This window comes from Oryx dammah, unplaced genomic scaffold (assembly GCF_014754425.2).
Source record: "Oryx dammah isolate SB20612 unplaced genomic scaffold, SCBI_Odam_1.1 HiC_scaffold_23, whole genome shotgun sequence".
NCBI lineage: Eukaryota > Metazoa > Chordata > Mammalia > Artiodactyla > Bovidae > Oryx > Oryx dammah.
The window spans coordinates 124,509,673-124,517,166 of NW_024070207.1; positions in this window are offsets into that span (position 1 = coordinate 124,509,673).

Here is a 7,494-nt window from a genome sequence, read left to right on the forward strand (position 1 = left end):
TGTGGGTTTGTCATATATAGCTTTTATTATATTGAGGTATGTTCCTTCTGTTCCTGCTTTCTGGAGAGTTTTTATCATAAATGGATGTTGAATTTTGTCAAAGGCTTTCTCTGCATCTATTGAGATAATCATATGGCTTTTGTTTTTCTATTTGTTAATGTGGTGTATTATTGATTGATTTGTGGATATTGAAGAATCCTTGCATCACTGGGATAAGGCCCACTTGGTCATGATGTATGATCTTTTTAATGTGTTGTTGGATTCTGATTACTAGAATTTTGTTAAGGATTTTTGCATCTATGTTCATCAGTGATATTGGCATGTAGTTTTCTTTTTTGTGGCATCTTTGTCAGGTTTCAGTATTAGGGTGATGGTGGCCTCATAGAATAAGTTTGGAAGTTTCCCTTCCTCTCCAATTTTCTGGAAGAGTTTGAGTAGGATAGGTGTTAGCTATTCTCTAAATTTTTGGTTGAATTCAGCTGTGAAGCTGTCTGGACCTGGGCTTTTGTTTGCTGGAAGATTTATGATTACAGTTTCAGTTTCTGTGCTTGTGATGGGTCTGTTAAGATTTTCTATTTCTTCCTGCTTCAGTTTTGGAAAGTTGTACTTTTCTAAGAATTTGTCCATTTCTTCCAAGTTGTCCATTTTCTTGGCATATAGTTGCTGATAGTAGTCTCTTATGATCCTTTGTATTTCTGTGTTGTTTGTTGTGATCTCTTCATTTTCATTTCTAATTTTGTTGACTTGATTTTTCTCCCTTTGTTTCTTGACGAGTCTGGCTAATGGTTTGTCAATTTTATTTATCCTCTCAAAGAACCAACCAGCTTTTGGCTTTGTTGATTTTTGCTATGGTCTCTTTTGTTTCTTTTGCATTTATTTCTGCCCTAATTTTTAAGATTTCTTTCCTTCTACTAACCCTGGGGTTCATGATTTCTTCCTTTTCAAGTTACTTTAGGTGCAGGGTTAGGTTATTTATTTGACTTTTTTCTTGTTTCTTGAGGTATGCCTGTATTGCTATGAACCTTCCCCTTAGCACTACTTTTACAGTGTCCCACAGGTTTGGGGTTGTTGTGTTTTCATTTTCATTCATTTGTATTCATATTTTGATTTCATTTTTTATTTCTCCTGTGATTTGTTGGTTATTCAGCAGCGTGTTGTTCAGCCTCCATATGTTGGAATTTTTAATAGTTTTTCTCCTGTAATTGATTAGATCAATCTCCTGTAAGATTAGATCAATCTTACTGCATTGTGGTCAGAAAAGATGCTTGGAATGATTTCAATGTTTCTGAATTTACCAAGGCTAGATTTATGGCCCAGGATGTGATCTATCCTGGAGAAGGTTCCGTGTGCACTTGAGAAAAAGGTGAAATTCATTGTTTTGGGGTGAAATGTCCTATAGATATCAATTAGGTCTAACTGGTCTATTGTATCATTTAAAGTTTGTGTTTCCTTGTTAATTTTCTGTTTAGTTGATCTATCCATAGGTGTGGGTGGGGTATTAAAGTCTCCCACTATTATTGTGTTATTGTTAATTTCCCCTTTCATACTTGTTAGCATTTGTCTTACATATTGTGGTGCTTCTATGCTGGGTGCATATATCTTGATAATTGTTATATTTTCTTCTTGGATTGATCCTTTGATCATTATGTGGTGTCATTCTTTGTCTCTTTTCACAGCCTTTATTTTAAAGTCTACTTTATCTGATATGAGTATTGCTACTCCTGCTTTCTTTTGGTCTCTATTTGCATGGAATATCTTTTTCCAGCCCTTCACTTTCAGTCTGTATGTGTCCCTTGTTTTGAGGCAGGTCTCTTGTAGACTATATAGGGGTCTTGTTTTTGTATCCACTCAGCCAGTCTTTGTCTTTTGGTTGGGGCATTCGAGCCATTTACGTTTAAGGTAATTATTGATAAGTATGATCCTGTTACCATTTACTTTATTGTTTTGGGTTTGAGTTTATACACCCTTTCTGTGTTTCCTGTCTAGAGAAGATCCTTTAGCATTTGTTGGAGAGCTGGTTTGGTGGTGCTGAATTCTCTCAGCTTTTGCTTGTCTGTAAAGCTTTTGATTTTTCCTTCATATTTGAATGAGATCCTTGCTGGGTACAGTAATCTGGGCTGTAGGTTATTTTCTTTCATCACTTTAAGTATGTCTTGCCATTCTCTCCTGGCCTGAAGAGTTTCTATTGAAAGCTCAGCTGTTATCCTTATGGGAATCCCCTTGTGTGCTATTTGTTGTTTTTCCCTTGCTGCTTTTAATATTTGTTCTTTGTGTTTGATCTTTGTTAATTTGATTAATATGTATCTTGGGGTGTTTCGCCTTGGGTTTATCCTGTTTGGGACTCTCTGGGTTTCTTGGACTTGGGTGATTATTTCCTTCCCCATTTTAGGGAAGTTTTCAACTATTATCTCCTCAAGTATTTTCTCATGGTCTTTCTTTTTGTCTTCTTCTTCTGGGATTCCTATGATTCAAATGTTGGGGCATTTGACATTGTCCCAATGGTCTCTGAGATTGTCCTCGTTTCTTTTAATTCATTTTTCTTTCTTCTTCCCTGTTTCATTTATTTCTACAGTTCTATCTTCTACCTCACTTATCCTATCTTCTGCTTCCATTATTCTACTGTTGGTTCTCTCCAGAGTGTTTATCTCATTTATTGCAATATTCATTATATATTGACTCTTTTTTATTTCTTCTAGGTCCTTGTTAAACCTTTCTTGCATCTTCTCAGTCCTTGTCTCCAGGCTATTTATCTGTAACTCCAATTTGTTTTCAAGATTTTTGATCATTTTCACTATCATTGTTTGGAATTCTTTATCTGGTAGATTCCCTATCTCTTCCTCCTTTGTTTGGTTTTGTGGGCATTTATCCTGTTCCTTTACCTGCTGGGTATTCCTCTGCCTCTTCATCTTGTTTATATTGCTGTGTTTGGGGTGGCCTTTCTGTATTCTGGCAGTTTGTGGAGTTCTCTTTATTGTGGAGTTTCCTCACTGTGGGTGGGGTTGTATGGGTGGCTTGTCAAGGTTTCCTGGTTAGGGAAGCTTGTGTCAGTGCTCTGGTGGGTGGAGCTGGATTTCTTCTCTCTGGAGTGCAATGACGTGTCCAGTAATGAGTTATGAAATGTCAGTGGGTTTGGTGTGACTTTGGGCAGCCTGTATATTGAAGTTCAGGGCTATGTTCCTGTGTTGCTGGAGAATTTGCATGGTATGTCTTGCTCTGGAACTTGTTGGCCTTTGGGTGGTGCTTGGTTTCACTGTAGGTATGGAGGCATTTGATGAGCTCCTGTCGATTAATATTCCCTGGAGTCAGGAGTTCTCTGGTGTTCTCAGGATTTGTACTTAAGGCTCCTGCCTCTGGTTTTCAGTCTTATTTTTACAGTAGCCTCAAGACTTCTCCATCTATACAGCACCGTTCATAGAACATCTAGGTTAAAGATGAAAAGTGTATCCACAGTGAGGGACACCCAGAGAGGTTCCCAGAGTTACATGGAGAAGAGAAAAGGGAGGAAGGGGTTAGAGGTGACCCGAATGAGATGAGGTGGAATGAAAAGAGGAGAGAGCAAGCTAGCCAGTAATCACTTCCTTATCTGTGCTCCACAGTCTGGACCGCTCAGAGTTGTTCACGGAGTTATACAGAGAAGAGAAGAGGGAGGAAGGAGACAGAGGTGGCCAGCAAGATAAAGGGGGGAATCAAAAGAAGAGAGACAGATCCAGCCAGTAATCAGTTCCCTGAGTGTTCTCACCATCTGGAACACGATTCACAGAGTTGGGTAGAGAAGAGAAGGAGGAGGGAGGAGATAGAGGCAACCTGGTGGAGCAAAAGGAGAGTCCAAAGGGGGAGAAAGCAGTCAAGCCAGTAATATCGCTCCCAAGTAAAAATGGGTACTGAAGATTGGGTTTTTAAAGGTACAAAATTGATAACAAATACCAAAAAGCAAAGATTAAAAATCTAGAGTAGAAGTTGGATTTTCAAAAATACAATATTTAATGAAAAAAAGTCACAAAAATTATAAAATATATATACGTATATGTGAAGTTTGCTTTAAAAAATAGGGTCTTTTTTTGCAAAGTAATATTAGGTTATAAAAGAGAATATTAAAGGAGTAATAGAGGATTTAAATACATAAAAATTGAAAAAAATTAAAGAATGGTAATAGTAAAATATATCTAAGACTTTCTCTGGTGTTGTTGTGGACAGTGTGGGGTCAGTTCATTTTCAGATAGTTCCTTGATCTGGCTTATACTTGTCAAGATCTGTAGGCCCCTTCATATGTTCAGTTCAGTTCAGTAGCTCAGGTGTGTCCAACTCTTTGTGACCCCATTGAATCACAGTACACCAGGCCTCCTTGTCCATCACCAACTCCCGGAGTTCACTCAAGCTCATGTCCATCAAGTCGGTGATGCCATCCAGCCATCTCATCCTCTGTTGTCCCCTTCTCCTCCTGCCCCCAATCCCTCCCCACATCAGAGTCTTTTCCAGTGAGTCAACTCTTCGCATGAGGTGGCCAAAGTACTGGACTTTCAGCTTTAGCATCAGTCCTTCCAATGAACACCCAGGACTGATTTCCTTTAGAATGGACTGGTTGGATCTGCTTGCAGTCCAAGTGTTGGGGTCCTTTAATGGACCAGGACCTGGTGGTCTGGAGGTGATGATAAGAAAGTGAAAGAGAGAAAGAGGCTGATACTCCTGGTTTATGCAGAAAACCAATAAAGTCCTTGACACAGGACTTGCATCTCTCACAAAGGCACTGGGTGCCCTCTGGAGGGGGTGAAGGCACAGATTGCCTTCTCGAGAGAGTCTTAGAAGCCCAGACAGGAAAGTGAGAAAGACGGTCTCTGCGTTCCAGGGAATCAGCTGAAGAGAGAGAGAGAAAGAACACAGACAGGGGGACCCGTCTGATGGAGCAAAGGTGCTTTAATGATTTTTCTCTGAGTATATATAGGCTGTAGTACAGGAAGTTTCTTTCATCAATGATAAACATCACAAAACTAAATGTACAGTAACCGTGACCAAGGGAACAAGGGATGATGATGGTCACAAGGTCAGGAGACAATCTATATCTCAAGAAAGGGGATCGAGACGAAGCAGTTTTGTCATAAAGTGAATGTTTACTAAAGGAGATTCAAGCCTGTCTCACACAGTGACCCCAGTTCCTGGGAGCAGTGTGCTGTTCTGCTTAAAAAGAAACAAAGGACTTGTGAGAAACAGCATGTAGGAATCCTCCTGTTAAACATTCCCTGACATCCAAGGGACTCTCAAGAGTCTTCTCCAACACCACAGTTCAAAAGCATCGATTCTTTGGCACTCAGCTTTGTTCCCAGTCCCACTCTCACATCCATACATGACCACTGGAAAAACCATAGCCTTGACTAGATGGACCTTTGTTGGCAAAGTAATGTCTCTGGTTTTTTATGCCATCTAGGTTGGTCATAACTTTCCTTCCAAGGAGTAAGCGTCTTTTAATTTCATGGCTGCAATCACCATCTGCAGTGATTTTGGAGCCCCCCAAAATAAAGTCTGACACTGTTTCCACTGTTTCCCCATCTATTTCCCATGAAGTAATGGGACCAGATGCCATGATCTTCATTTTCTGAATGTTGAGCTTTAAGCCAACTTTTTCACTCTCTTCTTTCACTTTCATCAAGAGGCTTTTGAGTTCCTCTCCACTTTCTGCCATAAGGGTGGTGTCATCTGCATATCTGAGGTTATTGACATTTCTCCTGGCAATCTTGATTCCAGCTTGTGCTTTTTCCAGCCCAGCATTTCTCATGATGTTCTCTGCATATAAGTTAAATAAGCAGGGTGACAATATACAGCCTTGACGTACTCCTTTTCCTATTTGGAACCAGTCTGTTGTTCCATTTCCAGTTCTAACTGTTGCTTCCTGACCTGCATACAGGTTTCTCAAGAGGCAGGTCAGGTGGTCTGGTAATCCCATCTCTTTCAGAATTTTCCACAGTTTATTGTGATCCACACAGTCAAAGGCATAGTCAATAAAGCAGAAATAGATGTTTTTTTCTGGAACTCTCTTGCCTTTTCCATGATCCAGCAGATGTTGGCAATTTGATCTCTGATTCCTCTGCCTTTTCTAAAACCAGCTTGAACATCTGGAAGTTCACAGTTCATGTATTGCTGAAGCCTGGCTTGGAGAATTTTGAGCATTACTTTACTAGAATGTGATATGAGTGCAATTGCGCAGTAGTTTGAGCATCCTTTGGCAAGAATTGGGATTGGAATGAAAACTGACCTTTTCCAGTCCTGTGGCCATTGCTGAGTTGTCCAAATTTGCTGGCATATTGAGTGCAGCACTTTCACAGCATCATATTTCAGGATTGGAAATAGCTCAACTGGAATTCCATCACCTCCACTAGCTTTGTTCATAGTGATGCTTTCTAAGGCCCACCTGACTTCACATTCCAGGATGTCTGGCTCTAGGTGAGTGATCACACCATCGTGATTATCTGGGTCGTGAAGATATTTTTTGTACAGTTCTTCTGTATACCTCTACATTCTTGCCACCTCTTAATATCTTCTGCTTCTGTTATAATAGTCTGCCTCTAATATCCCCCTTCTAGAGTAAAAGTACTCTAGAATATTCACATGTCCCTGTTGACCAACTGTCAATGTCTTCTTGTGCCCTTTTTTCAATTGTGTTGTATCTTTTGTTGTTGTCGTTGTTGAGTTGTATGAGATGCTTGTATATATTTGGAAATGAAGCTCTTGTTGGTCCCATCACTTGTGAATATTTTCTCTCAGCAGGACTGGCTTATTTTATAACAGAAATTGTGTACTTTTAGTCCCCTTAATCCATTGTAGATGTCTTTGTCCATCTAATTTATTTCACTTAGCCTATTGCCCTGAACATCCACCCATGTAGTCTCAAATGGAAGTATTTCTTTTTTGTCATGAGTGATAGTCCTGTGTGTGTACGTTGTGTGCTCTGTGTGTGTACGTTGTGTGCTCTGTGTGTGTGTGAGAGAGAGAGAGAGTATACAGCTTTCCTGGTGACTCAGCAGTAAAAACAATCTGCCTGCAAAGCAGGAGAGATAAGAGGTGTGGGTTCTTTCCTTAGGTTGGGAAGATCCCCTGGAGGAGGGCATGGCGACCCACTCCAGTATTCTTGCCTGGAGCATCCCATGGAGAGAGGAGCCCGGTGGACTACAGTCTTGGGGTTGCAAAAGAATCAGAAATGACTGAGGGACTGAGTACACAATATTTTAGCCTATCTCCTCCACATCTTTTTTTAGCTCATATTTTTTTCAGGACTGGGATATAGTGGGTCATAAAGCAAATATATGTTTCACGTCTTAGAAAGTCCTAAACTGTTTCCCGAAAGGGCTGTATCATTTTACGTCCTCGCCAGCCATGTATGAAGGCTCCACTTTCTATCTTCTCCAACACTTTGGCACGTTTTGTCTTTTTTATTACAGCCATTCTAGTTGCCATTAAAAGAAAATGTGACCAACCCAAAGAAGATACTCACAATATATCAAACAC